Source organism: Triturus cristatus, chromosome 4_2 (assembly GCF_964204655.1).
Source record: "Triturus cristatus chromosome 4_2, aTriCri1.1, whole genome shotgun sequence".
Lineage (NCBI taxonomy): Eukaryota > Metazoa > Chordata > Amphibia > Caudata > Salamandridae > Triturus > Triturus cristatus.
In genome coordinates, this window is record NC_140586.1 from 521,321,259 (window position 1) to 521,334,820 (window position 13,562).

Here is a 13,562-nt window from a genome sequence, read left to right on the forward strand (position 1 = left end):
TTCATTGTTCTATGTTTTTTGTTCACTTTTGATTTCTGAGGTTCTCCTATGCCCACCACACTACTTACCTGAAACCTGAGAAGCTTTGGATTGCTTGCTGTACTACCCTGAGTGCTTAGGACTGAGTGCTAAATCCTGAAAGGGTGTCCTTGGTAGTCAGTGTGCAGTGCCATGGCAGAACAGGACTTGGGGCGGCAGTGGTAAACTTCAACCATCACAGTATTGCCCTAGTCATCTCTGCTTGGCCTGCGACCTATGAACAGGTTCTGGAAATTGGCAGCAAGCAGTGTAATATCATAGTTCCAATTATTATAAATAGAGCAAAAAGTTCAGTTCAATTATGCCAATACCGTCATTGAGCAATGGGCTGAATATGAGTTGGAGTAGACCTTGAAACACCATCCTTACATCATTTAAAAGAGCTGTATTTGGAGCAAATTGGTGGAGGGTTCTGAAAAGGAAAGATAAGAGCAAATATAGGAAATCCTTGTGGGTTTTGGTAAGGGCCAGGCAGAGAGATTGGGGAATGTGAAAATTTGTGATGATCTGGGGAGAGTCCCATGAAATGGACATAGGGAGGGAGTGGTCTGGTGTCAGAATCTCAGCCCTTTTGCAGAGCTGTTCCCTAGATATGAAAACATCCCACTTTTTGTGCTATCATCCTGTTTTCTGCTGACTGGTATTGTGATGTTTAGGTCGAGCCTAGCAGCAGCATGCATGCGTTGCTCGCTCTGCGAGGCATGCAGTAGTCGAGTATGCTGTGGAATCCTCGCCTTCTCTCCGCCCATATTTTTGATTGGCTGGTGTCATTGTCCTTGGTAAATGCTGGCATCCGATTGATAATGAGGTTTGTTAGTCCCTCCTTGTTACCGCCCTGTCGCCATTTATTACCTCCCATGAGGACTGGATCTTTTACTTGTGGCGTTACACGGTCTCCTTCATAAGTCGGTAAGAACTATTTGTTTTTATTTGCAGCGCGGTCCACTTTCACTTTAGAGGCTGCGCTTGTTTATTTAATTATTTTGCAGCGCGGGCCAAAAGGTAGTATTTCTACTCACAGATCTAAAAAGCATTTGCAATGCAATAGGTCTCACATTTACACGAGTTTGAGCGACTGACTTTGCAAATAACAATGCCTTTTATTTTTGTTTCGTTTTTAAAACATAAATAAAAGGCATTGTCATTTACAATGCCAATAGCTTAAACTTGCGTAAATGTGAGACCTATTGCATTGCAAATGCTTGTTTAGATTTGCACACTGGGGCACACTAAGTCACTGCTGTCCAGTGTTATATTGTGCAAGAAATACATCAGTGGCATTGAAAGTTATATATCACCTATGAACTACATTATGTGTGGTACCATTCACTAGGCTGACTATGAAAACATGGCTTTGGCTCTACCTGGGTAGCCTGACTGCACAGCTTTTAAACCTGTAGGCAAGCCTGTGACAACAACCCTTTTTGATAAGGCCCTACTTTTAAATATTAAATAAGTTACTCCTCACATGACCTTATACCCACAAAGTAGGAAGCCGAGTATGTAAAAGTGGTACATGCAAGAATTTAATGTTGGCATGTACTTACAGTGACTAGCCCCCAAAAGCTTTTTTTTGCTGTAAAACACTGTAGTTGTCCTATGAGAAGAAAAAGTTCAAAATAACATACTATTTCTGGTAACTTGGGAGCTGAGATAAGCTGCAGGAATAATTCAAACACTGTTTTTGATATTGATTAAAAATCCAATTTCAGGAAATGACACATTTCTGGGTTCAGACAAACCATAGACCTCTTAGCTGGCTGATGCAAATGCATGGAGAGCTTCTCAAACTGTTGAGGAGGTCCATCTCCCTGCCAGGGATGGACTTTAGGGTAGAACACAGACCTGGGGGCAGATTTACAAGCCCCTTGCGCTGCCAGTACGTCACTTTTTGTGACGCACTGGCAGCGCATTTCCCTGCCCCATATTTACAAGGACAGGAAAAGCCACCCTGAGTGACTTTTCCTGTCCTTGTAAATACGGCCCCTTTACATGCAGCTCTTTGCGTGAAAGGGGTGTTCCATGGGTGTTGCTGTGGGTGTTCCCATGCAACACCCATGGAACCTGACAGATTTCCACATTTACAAGAAATTGTGAATCTGGAAATGTGTCAGCATGCTAAGCCTTCCCAAGGGAGGCGTAGGGAGGCGCAACGAGGAGAAATGTTTTCATTTCTCCTTGTTTTTTTCCTCTTTCAATGCGTGCTGCATTCTACAGCACGCATTCAAAGAGGAAAATGCCTGTAGTGATTGTTTTTGTGCAGGAAGGGGCCCCTTCCTGCACAAAAATAATCTCACCATGATGCAGGCATCCCTGCACCATGGTGCAAGGGGCAGGCGCCGGCGCAAGGCAAGTGTTTGGGCACCAGAGCATATCATTGTAAATATGTCACATTCCTGTGCTCTGAAAGTGCTGCAGCGTGGCACAGCCAAAGGGCTTGCGGTGCCACGCTGCGTCACTTTCTTGTAAATCTGCCCCCTGGTATTTACAAGAGCAATGCAGTTGGTCTTTACAGGTTTGTTTGCCTTAGCAATGAGAAATTCCATTGGAATGGGTAGTTATTCCCTGCTTATTGCTGGGAGGACCTGTGCTGGAAATTACCATCTTTGCCGTGATTTCTCCCCAATTTTTGCCCTATATGTTCTGCTGGACATAGAACTCTGTGCATTTTACCCATGCTAAACATGAGCAAAATGCAAGTGCCCCTTTTTAATATGGTCAAAATGGCTTCCCCATAATTGACATAATTACCTGGTCTGCAAGTTTCTAGTATATATTGTATAAAATGCACCCAGGGCCTGGAAGTTAAATGGGACCTGTGGACTGAAACAACTATTGTACCATCCAAAGTGTAGGCCTGTAAATCATGACTTCAGGCCTACCATGTGTAGCCTCACTGCGCCAGAAGACAAACCTGCTGTAAAACCCGTCAAAATATATTAGTGTCGCCCATAAATACGCCTTGTTGCCCACAAGGTAGGGTGCCAGATATTTAAAGTGGAACATGTACAAAGAGAAAGTTGACAGGGCTGTAGCTGGATCCTAGAAAATGTCGACGTACAGATTATAAATGTTAATCTGTAACTTTTAACAGAAAACATGTGGAATAGTCATTCAAAGTTAATTTTTCATATTTATTAAATATATGGGGAAAGTAACTTTTAGAAAGACATACTTTTCCTGACTGAGTTCCAGTTACGATAATTAGCATTAGCCTGGGACAGCTTCCCTGAAAATAAGTTGTGAAAAATATTCCTTCATCAGGGACAATATCCTGGGATTGAGGTGGTGTTTTTCTTTCCCTTACAGGAAGGGCATGTAGGGTGGGTCAAGGAACCTCATTAGCTTGCAAAGGACCACGGTGAGAACTACCCTTTCATAGGGAGAGGTAAAGTAAGGCCTAGAGAAGCACACGACTTTGTTCTCCAGGCCCATACTAACCAGGCTGCCTTCAAACCCAGTAGGAGGAAAGCTGCCCCTAAAAACCGCTTAGAATGGGCACAGTGGAGGGGACTGCTCCTTTTCCTGGCCACACATTTGACTGGGCACAAGGGCTCTGCACAACTGAGGTCGGGTTCCCAATCTTGAATGGTAAGAGCTAGGTGAATTGTGGGATTGTTTCCGGTAGGGCAAACAGGAACTGATGAAAATATTAACAGGGTTGCTTCTTAAAAAATGTACCCCATTGTTTAAGAGAGGAGCCTGGAGTAACCCTGCCCTCTGGCTAGTGCCTACCTACAGTAAATACAGCACCATAGGGAACCCTCCTCAGAACTCTTTCTGGACCTAAAGAGGATCATAATTGAACTACACCCTGCTGGACATAATGTGAGAGGTGCTCTGAAGTATTGGATCTGCTCCCCCTTATGATCTGGACAAAGAAATAGAGTCCAAGGGTCAGTGGGACAACCTTCTCTGTGACTATAACTACAAAAAAAGCTGGGACACTTTTTCCTGGACTCCCAGTAGCCCACTCACAACTGGACCTGCACCAGACCTTGACCAAGGCTTCTGCTGGATCAAGCAACAAAGTCATAAGAGTCTTCCCTGAAGTCTGGGAGCTTTAGGCGAAGACATGAGGAAAAAGGGACCAACCCCCGCAATCCTTTGGGACTTAGACTTTTTTTTTAACTTTTAGATGTCTGAGGACCGGGATCAACCACCAGAGCTGATCCACTAAACACACTATTTTACAGGGCTGAAGGAACAGGCCCCCTCCCTCTCCTTTTGGAGCTTCTCCTCCTCTGCAATTCTTTTTCAGTGTGCCCTCAGTGAGAAGGCATCCAGCCTTATGGCGCGCTCGTCTGATAAAGTCTGCTGCCTTGCCCGGCTGGTAAAAAAGGATTTCCATTTTAGGGCATAAGTCACAATGAAAAAATCTTGACTGACCGGAGACGCGAAAAGTATCCAGGTGACGGTTAGAACTTGGCATGTGGGAAATTCACAGCTTTTCCTGTTTTAATCAACAGCACATTAAGGGTTTGGGGAACTTTGAGCTCTGGGAGCCTTAGGCGAAGAGCTGAGACAAAAGTGACTTGCCATTCCAAAGTTTTGGGACTTAAAGAAAAATTCAGATTTCCATCCTCTCGAGGGAAATGATCTAGTCGCAGAGTTCAGTTTTGTGCTGCTCCAGCACTAAGCACTCAGTAAATGTGCTAACTGGAATTAGAAAATCTAGTTGGACTGCAGCTAACACATATCCCATTTACTATTGTTTGCTTAAGAGGTGTTTTGTGGTAATGATCAGTTCCAGGAGATTGTTTAGGGACAATTAGTGCACACCCAAAACCTCTTTCAAAAGGGCATAACACGCTCAAAGAGCATTAGAGAGCAGAAAATGCATTTGAAATATTTATTTTAAAATCTTAAACTAGTGCATATGAGATTATTCATAACCAGACAGAAAAAAACACAGTAATGCAGTGAAGCAATTTTTAAGTAATGAGAATAGTAGAACAAATTATAAGGTGATTATTGCATAAAAAACACCCTTTTTATGCTATTCCTAGGTGCAATGTTAGTTCTAGCAGATTAATAAATAAACTCCCTACTTCTGAGTTTCTAAGGTGGGTAACCTTTGCATTCCTCTTTTCAGAGCAATAAGAATGTATTGTTCCATCTGTATAGCAAGCTTGCTATCTCACTCAAAAGCTCTGGATAAGCATACAGCCCTCGACTCACCTGGGAAGGTCACCCAGCACACAGCAAACTTTGATTGGAATTGGTGCTCAATTTGTTCCTCTCTGTAAGGAAGCGGCCCTGAGGGCCCCCAGCCCAGACCCATACAACTCATCACAACCCTAGAGATTCTAATACACTATTTCAGAGACCCCCATCCCACTTCGACAGCACTGTAGTGAATGTATCTTCAAGGCTGGAATCTTAGGAGTATGGTACGTACGGTAGATTCACTTAACCATCGTACAGCATCTATACCTGTCTGAGTCTTTACTCCTAGTTCCAGTTGTTTCCTTATTTCATAGGCAAATCAGGATTTGGACTCAGAAGATTCCCAGCAGTAGCCTTCAGGATGGCCCTCATGTGGCTGGGGCTTTGTCTTACAAAATCAGGGATGGTCCTCTGTGGCTGGGGCTGCTCTGTCTGGAGTTCAGGTGGTCCTTAGAGATGGGGCTGCGCTAGAAAACCCACAAGATTCCTTCGAGTCTCAGTGGCTATATGGATTCACAAAGAGTACTTAAGCCACACCCAGGAAAGTCCTGATGCTTCGCATTGAGAATTCCTGGTGGGCAGTGGCACCTGTGGAGTTTGGCAGCTCCAGGAACTTTCCTTCAGGGACCTGGATTTCCAGGGCAGTATCGTGGCCACTTCAATCTCTGACGGAAAGATAACTGCTTGCCCTAAACCACTTGTGTTAAGGGCTGTCTGGCTCGATTATTGAACCTTTCTTAATCTCTTTGTGTGTCTAGCCATTGGAGAATTGCGGAAGATTTATAAGCTTAATTGTGCCATGGGGATATACTGCTTTGTAATACTTCATTGTGTTTTTCTTGTAATATAAACAAAAGTTGGAAGAACGCTCTTGCCTCTTAATTGTAACTTGGTGCGACTTTATGCATAAAGAGATAATATAAGACATAATCAAAGTGCACACTGATTGGCCAGAGTTTTTGGATGTCTAGTTATGTTACTGGCAATAATGTTTGAAAAGGGCCAGCATTTAGTATGGTAGTAAATGTGTAAATTGTCTTATACGATTATGATGCAAAAGGAACCTAAATAAAGACAGATGGAGTTGATGAGAGTGGAAAACCAAACACTGAGGTCCCACATGGTAGGCATGTTACAATGCTGTGAAAGATCTCAACTTCGTTTGAGCAACGGAAGCTCATTACAGGGGGTTGGATCTGCTGGTACCTCTCGGTGCCCACTAACTTCATCATCCTCTTGAAAGATATTGTGGTGACCTTCAAAAAGTGAACATCTTTTTGACCCAATGTAGACCAGATTTCCTTTGCAGGCCATTTGCATTTCCTACCATGGAGTCTCACGTTGTCCTATTGTACCTTTTCGGGGGATGCAGTGGATGGGCCCACCACTTTAATAGGCAATGATGACTGGGTACTCCTCTCTTTTGATCGTTTCGAGGTAGAACATCTACACATATTTGATATCCGCACCACCACCCAAATGGAGACCAAGAACTGCTACTGCTCCAACAAGGGAATCTGGTCCTATTGAGCTACCTCACCAAATTCAATCACTTAGTAGTGGAAGAGATTTTCCAGAGGCCCAATGTGCATCACTCTTCTACCGAGGACACCGGGACAAACTGAAAGACATGTTGGCTCAATTGGTGGATCGGCCCAACTATTGCAATGCTTTGATAACTCTTGTGCTGCAACTAGACCATAGACTGTTAGAATGTGGAGTTCTCCTTTATGATTGGAAAGTCATTCAAGCTTGCTGCAGCCTTGCTGTAGACCCAGGACTCTGAAGATTGTTTTGGATTCCACAGAGCAGATGCAAATAGGAACAAGCTGTCCACCCCTCTCCAAAGCAGAAAAGGAGAAAAGACGTTGAGATAATCTACGTATTAACTGTGGCCCGAAAGTTCACTTTCTATGCAAATGCACTAGAAAACCAAAAAAGAATACCAAGAACCCAGTGACAACAAAAGGGGTGGCAGCCAACAATTCTCAAGTAGCTACAGCAGCAGTGATTATGGATGTATCCTTTCTGCCCCCACTGTTGATCTTTCTAATGTTTCTGTGATGCATGGTTCTGGGGACAGGGATAATTTATGTGACTGTTCTTTTGCCTGAATGCAACATATCCCTATTGTTTGTAAGGCTTGTGTGGAGCAGGTTTGTGCTGTGGATGGTTCCTAGCTCTCTTCTGAGCCGATAACTCATCAAACTATTAGGCTGTCTGTGATAGGACCCAGTAGTCATTCTGAAGTTTGTCAGTTGAACCTAACTGATGCCTCACAGTATGGGAATATATTAGGACTCCTGTAGTTAATGTAATATAACCCAACCATAGACTGGCACCATAGAACAGTAGCCTGTTATCAGATTATTGCAAAACCTTCTGCAAAAAACACTAAGGTCTTCAAAAAAGACTAAGGAGCCAATGCTGCTGCCAGGACCATGCATAGGCACTTTGGCTACTATCGAACTCCAGCAATGTTATCAAGACTCTATTGAGGTTTTTCAGTGAGCAAAAGGCTGAAACCATATCTACCCATAGGGAATGTGACTGCCAAATAGACCTAGAACCTCGGACAAGAATTCCCTGTTGTTGAATATATGTATTAACAGAAAAAGAAAATGAACACCTAAAGGAATAGATAACCAAATACAAATCCAATTGGTTTATCAGGCACTGTGACTCCCGAGCTCATCATCACTATTTTTTGTCCCCCCAAAAAATCAGATGAATTGAGGATTTTCATTGAATGTAGGTCACTGAACCAAATTACCATTAGGAACTGCTACTTCTTGTAGTGTCTTACACGTTTTTTGACGGAACCCTTTTGGTTCCTACTGGAGAACTTCCGTAGAGCTTTGGCGTAGGTGTTAGAGCGGAATGCTATGAAGGCTTTTTTTAGAACATTGAGTTTGCAGTTACACACAGGCTTGGGTGGACACTACACCCCTTGCTACTGATTTCTAGTATGTTGGATCAGTTTAATTCAGCCACAATATTGACTAAGTTAGACCTCTGTGAGGCCTATCACTTTGTACGGCAAGTTTGTAAATGTGATAAGTGGAAGACGGCCTCCAGTACAAAATGTGGGCTCTATGAGTATGAAGTCATGACCTTTGGGCTATGCACCACACCAACCACTTAAGCAACACCCAGGAAAGTCAAGATGCTTTGCATTAAGATTTTCTGGTGGTTCGGTTACTCCAGGAAGTTTTCTCAAGGGACCGGGATTCCCAGGACAGCGTACTGAGCAGTTCAGTCTCTGCCAGACAGATTAGAGCTTGCCCTGAAACAATTGTATTGTATTCAGGGATGACTGGTTCCATTGCTGAACCTTTTTGCACCTCTTTCTGGCATTGGAGAATTGCAGAAGATTTATAAGGTTAATTGTACACTGTGGATATGCTGCTTTGTAATACTTGAATGTGTTCTTGCCTGGTAATTGTAATATGGTACAAATTTATGTATAAAGAGATAATGAAAGAAATAATCGGAGTGTGCACTTGAATGGCCGGAGTTTTCATGTGTCTAGTTATGTTTCTAGCAGTAATGTTTGGGAAGAACTAGCATTTGGAATACTAGTCTCTTTGTGTAAATTGCTTTATATCCTGATGCAAAAGGAGCAATAGAACGCAACAATAGAGAGAACCAACCTTCTCCTAGGGATCGGTATGGGTTATTGAGGTGGGTGCTAAACTCAATTAAAATATTAATCAACCAGTCACATTATGAAGAAAACTTCATTGGGATGCGTGCTGATCTATTCTGATTTATGTGTAAACAGGCAGGATCTGACACATAATCCCTGAGAGAACCTAGACCCCTCAAATCTGACAAGCAAGGTTGTGTGTGTACTTGCACAGCACAGTGAACAGTTGGCCTATTTATGAGTGTGTCATTATATTTAGTTCAAAGATTCAAAGACAAGACAGGTGATCTCACTGATTGCTTTCCACGCAGGCACAAATTTGCACCGGTCTGTCTTTCTGTATTTTAGTTTGTTTTGTTAGTTTATTGAGTGTTCCCAAACCCCCTTCCACTGTGGGCTGTTGCTCAAATATGAATTTACCTTGAAATACAAGATCCGTTTGGCAAAACAGGAACAATGGTTTAATTAAACACAGCGTTCGGGAGAGCAGGCAACAGGGTTGGGGTCTGAAGACTGTCTCAAAGACCATTGGTTTTAGCCGTCATTTTAAACATTTCACAACATGTAATAAATTGATTTGTGCATTCTTTTTAGAACAGGTATCTGGGCCTAGTCATGGAGTCATAAATCTGGTCACTTGATAGGAAACGCAGCTGGGTCTTGACCTTGCGTGGACACAACACGGAGCTAGTGGGTACGTGCCTAAATGTCCGACATGGGGAAAACGTGATCACTGCATGTAGTGTGCATGCTGTGTTCTGATTGGCTGAGTGTTCCTAACTTAGTGTGGCATCTAACAGTGTTTTGGGAACGCGTGCCCCTCCGGCAAGCAAGTGTTTTATTGAAGGCCAATCTCCTGAGACCATTGTGTTGTCGCTGCCTATCTGTGGGATTGATGTGAATTTTCCTTTTCACGCATTTGTCTAAGGGTTACGTGTCCCCCCACCAGTGATCTGTCTATCAGTTACTTCGGACCTAGATCGCAGGGCCTGCCTGACCACATATTTCTGACTTCGGGTTGAGGGAGAGGTCTTATCGGGTGAATTCAACAACAGCGATGCAAATTCGTTATTATATGTTCATATATCATGGTTTATATTGACATCGTATTTATCAATATTAACAGGCCATCAGTCGGGCACCGGTTATGCTAAACTCCACTGTGCATCATATGTCCTTGGGGAAATGATGAGTCCATGCTGACTCTGCAACTAAACATATAGAGAAGAACACGTTCCACCTAGGCCTTTCTGACATCTATTCTCCAAGTTCCTCTCAAACCTATAACCAATCAGTGAGATTGTATAGTGTTTGGTCAGAGAACCTGTTGAAAACTGTTAACATAATGACTAAACAGCCAGAGAACTTATCAAACAGTGTTAGAATAAACATTAAACAAGGCTGAGCCATAGAACCTGTTGAACAGGTGTTAAAATAAACAATTAGCATCAGGCAGCAAAGTGTTCTTGCAGTAACTAGCTTTTCAGAACTCTATGTATTAGTAGCACCTAATAATTATATGTTCAAATATAAATGTTCAACTATCATGAATGTATTTGAATACACTTAATTATCACAATTTCTTTGTCACATTTGCAGAATATATGAACCTGCTAGAAATGTACATTTGATGGGCCCACATTAAGTTACCTATCATTTGTTTAAAACTAATTTTCATATTCCTTGCACTAGATAATCACAATATTTATACAATCCACAGAGTGATATTCAAGATTGATGCACTGAAAAACATTTATGGCTTTATGCATCGATTATATGCATGATAAATTAAGGATTTTCATGGAATGCAGGTCACTGAACCAAATTACCATTAAGAACTGCAATGTCCCTCTCTCTAAGTTAATCTACTTGGTTAGGTTTCCATTCACTACAATCCTTGCTGTTAGCTTTTCATAGATTGGTCTAATTGCACTTGCACATTCGTCTCCCTAGTCATATTGTTGGATTACATAGTGTAAAAAGGACCAACTCACCCTGTTGAAGGCCATAGTGGCATCGAAAGTCTGCACCGTTAACAAGGATTTATTTTCTGTGGCCATATCTATCACACCCACCAAATCTCTGTAGATATTAGGTATGCTCTGAAGAAGGCCTTAATGACTTCAATTTTCGAAAATTGGGTTCAACAAATCCTTTTTTTCCATAAATATTCTATTTCCGGTAATAATAGCATTAAATAGCAAGATTTTCAGTGAATTGTGCAACATTTGTGAGTTTATGATTGGTAATTAGATTTTTCAGGAGTTTTTCTGGTTTCAGGATGTAATAAAAGGTGGATGGGATAACTACTGTTTCTGTGAATATAGTAAACCAGGAATTACCACATCATTTAATGAAACTTTTAAAACATTAGTAATCTGCATCATCTCTATCACTTCAATGCTCTGACGAGGAACATTATCCATAACTACACAGTCTAGCACAGGATAAGCAGTGATGTTCACAGCATGATAATTCTGATGTGCTATGTAGAATAAGAATGTGGTTGCATCTCCTGAACCACGAGAAACAGGACAGTTTTATTAGGAATATAATGTTTGTTTATAAGTGGTAAAATCAGAATCAGCATGCGTATCACAAGGGAAAATACTCTAATAGCAATCTAAATATAAGACCATTTTGGTAGAAGATATGTTTAATAAAACTAGCAGCAAGCAAAAAGATATTTGTGGAATTGAGCAACTATACAGCATGCTTCTAAGTTTCTTATTTCAGAATCCTTCTCTGAATCATTCTTGTACAGTACAATTTCTTGTAGTGCTACCATGTCCTTTTGTGTTGATTCATTTGATGGCTCATAATAAACTACAACAGTAGGTGGAAGTGAAGGCCTAGTTGAATTTGCAGCATCAGGGTCCTCGGTGGAAGCTGATATTTAGTGGAAAGCTGGAGACACAACAGGCTCTGCAGTCTCTGGAATAAGAGACAGGATTTTAGTGTGGCCATACTCTTCTATGGGTATTTCTTGTAGAGTATGGAGAGCATAAGTGGTTCTACTCCGAAGGCCCCTTGGTGTCAAGCGGAAGCCTGCTTAACAGCATCAACCACATAGTGCTTTTTGAAGTGATGGATGAACACTTTATTGTTTTTCTTTGAAACAGGGACTGGAAGCAAGATTACAATCTATGTCCAATCTACCCCAAGAGGTAGAAGAGATTAGATGTAAGAGGTAGAAGATATGGTCTGTAAGATGAACCAAAACCGTGTTTATCAGGAATCTTTTTTTGAACTAGCTCTCTGGCTTTAAAGAACTATCCATCAGCAGCTTTAGAACCCTTATTTTTGCCAGAGGCAGAATTGCAATGCTTCGTATTTGATAGTTTGGTTCTGACCTCTTGGATGCTCTGTAATAAACTGAAATGATGTTCCAGATAAGACAATTTTGCATCTCCCGCCTGTCCACAGATATCAATATCAGGAACTTACACAGATTCTACCAACAGCTTCTCGTATGGAGTGGGGCCACTTAATACTCCTCTAGGCAGATTATTTAACCCTTTCTGAACCCAATACAGATAATGCAGCCCACTCAGTCCTGAACCCAGTACTAGAAATCAATACCACAGCCATTAAAGCTTGTTTAAGTGTACCGTTGGAACACTTTATGACAAAGATACTTTCCATACAGAAAGGGTGTAAGTATAGTAGATGTTCTCCCAGAGCAGACATAGGATCTCTGAATGCCTTAGCAGTGAATATGAGACCAATGCCTGAAAGAAAGTTATGAACTGGTCCCATTGCTACTAGGCACTGAATGTCTTTTATGACTGCTCAAGCATTTGCATTTGTTTGTGGCAAAACTCAAGAATCAACAAAAACCAATATATTTATATAGGTTAACACTTGTGATAGGCAGGACATGGTCAATGAAAAATCACTAAAGGTGTGAAAAATTTGCCTAGTTTGCTTTCAAGAAATTACACAAAATTATGGCAAAATTTGCACAAAAAAGCTGCAAATCCATCATTTAACACTACATTTTGGCATGAGTTGGATCCACATGACAATGTTCGGCACAAGGATGTATTTAAACAAAAGCAACAGTTGTTCCTGAGTGTTTATGGTAGTTTGTTTGTACCTCAAATTGCATCATTTGCTGTACATTTTAACCACAAACATGCAGAATTATTCAGAGCAGCATAATGTTTCAAATGCCGCTTTAGAGGCTTAACAAGAAAGTACCAAAATTATGCAAATTAATCTGGCATAAGTAAAATTTCACCCAGGTCTAAAAATCACCACCAAAAGGGTGAGTACAAATAGTAAGTGGAGTCTACTGATCTTAGAACAGTAGAATTTTTTTATCTGTTTACAAATATGGCATTGCTGCACATATTTTTGGGTTTGTTTTGATAAATATGGCCACCAGTATCATTGCTGTAGCACTGACACTGTAGTGCTCTGGGTAGGAATACCATTGAAACATTATCTGGAGTGAAGGTGTAGGATTATTTATAAGGAAAGCTGTTATGATTCTTCTCTCCTTTGATGTGGCTTGTATTGCTTCCAAAATGTCTGTGTTGATCTTGGGTTGAGATCGAGTTAGTGCAGCTACTCTGGTGTGTACTTGTGTTTTTGTAGCCAAATCTGTTGCGCAGTTCTCTTTAGCCTGAATTTGTTCACCTTTATGGGCAATGATGTGCTGCACATGGACCAAAGGAAGATTATCCCGGAGGGCAGCCAC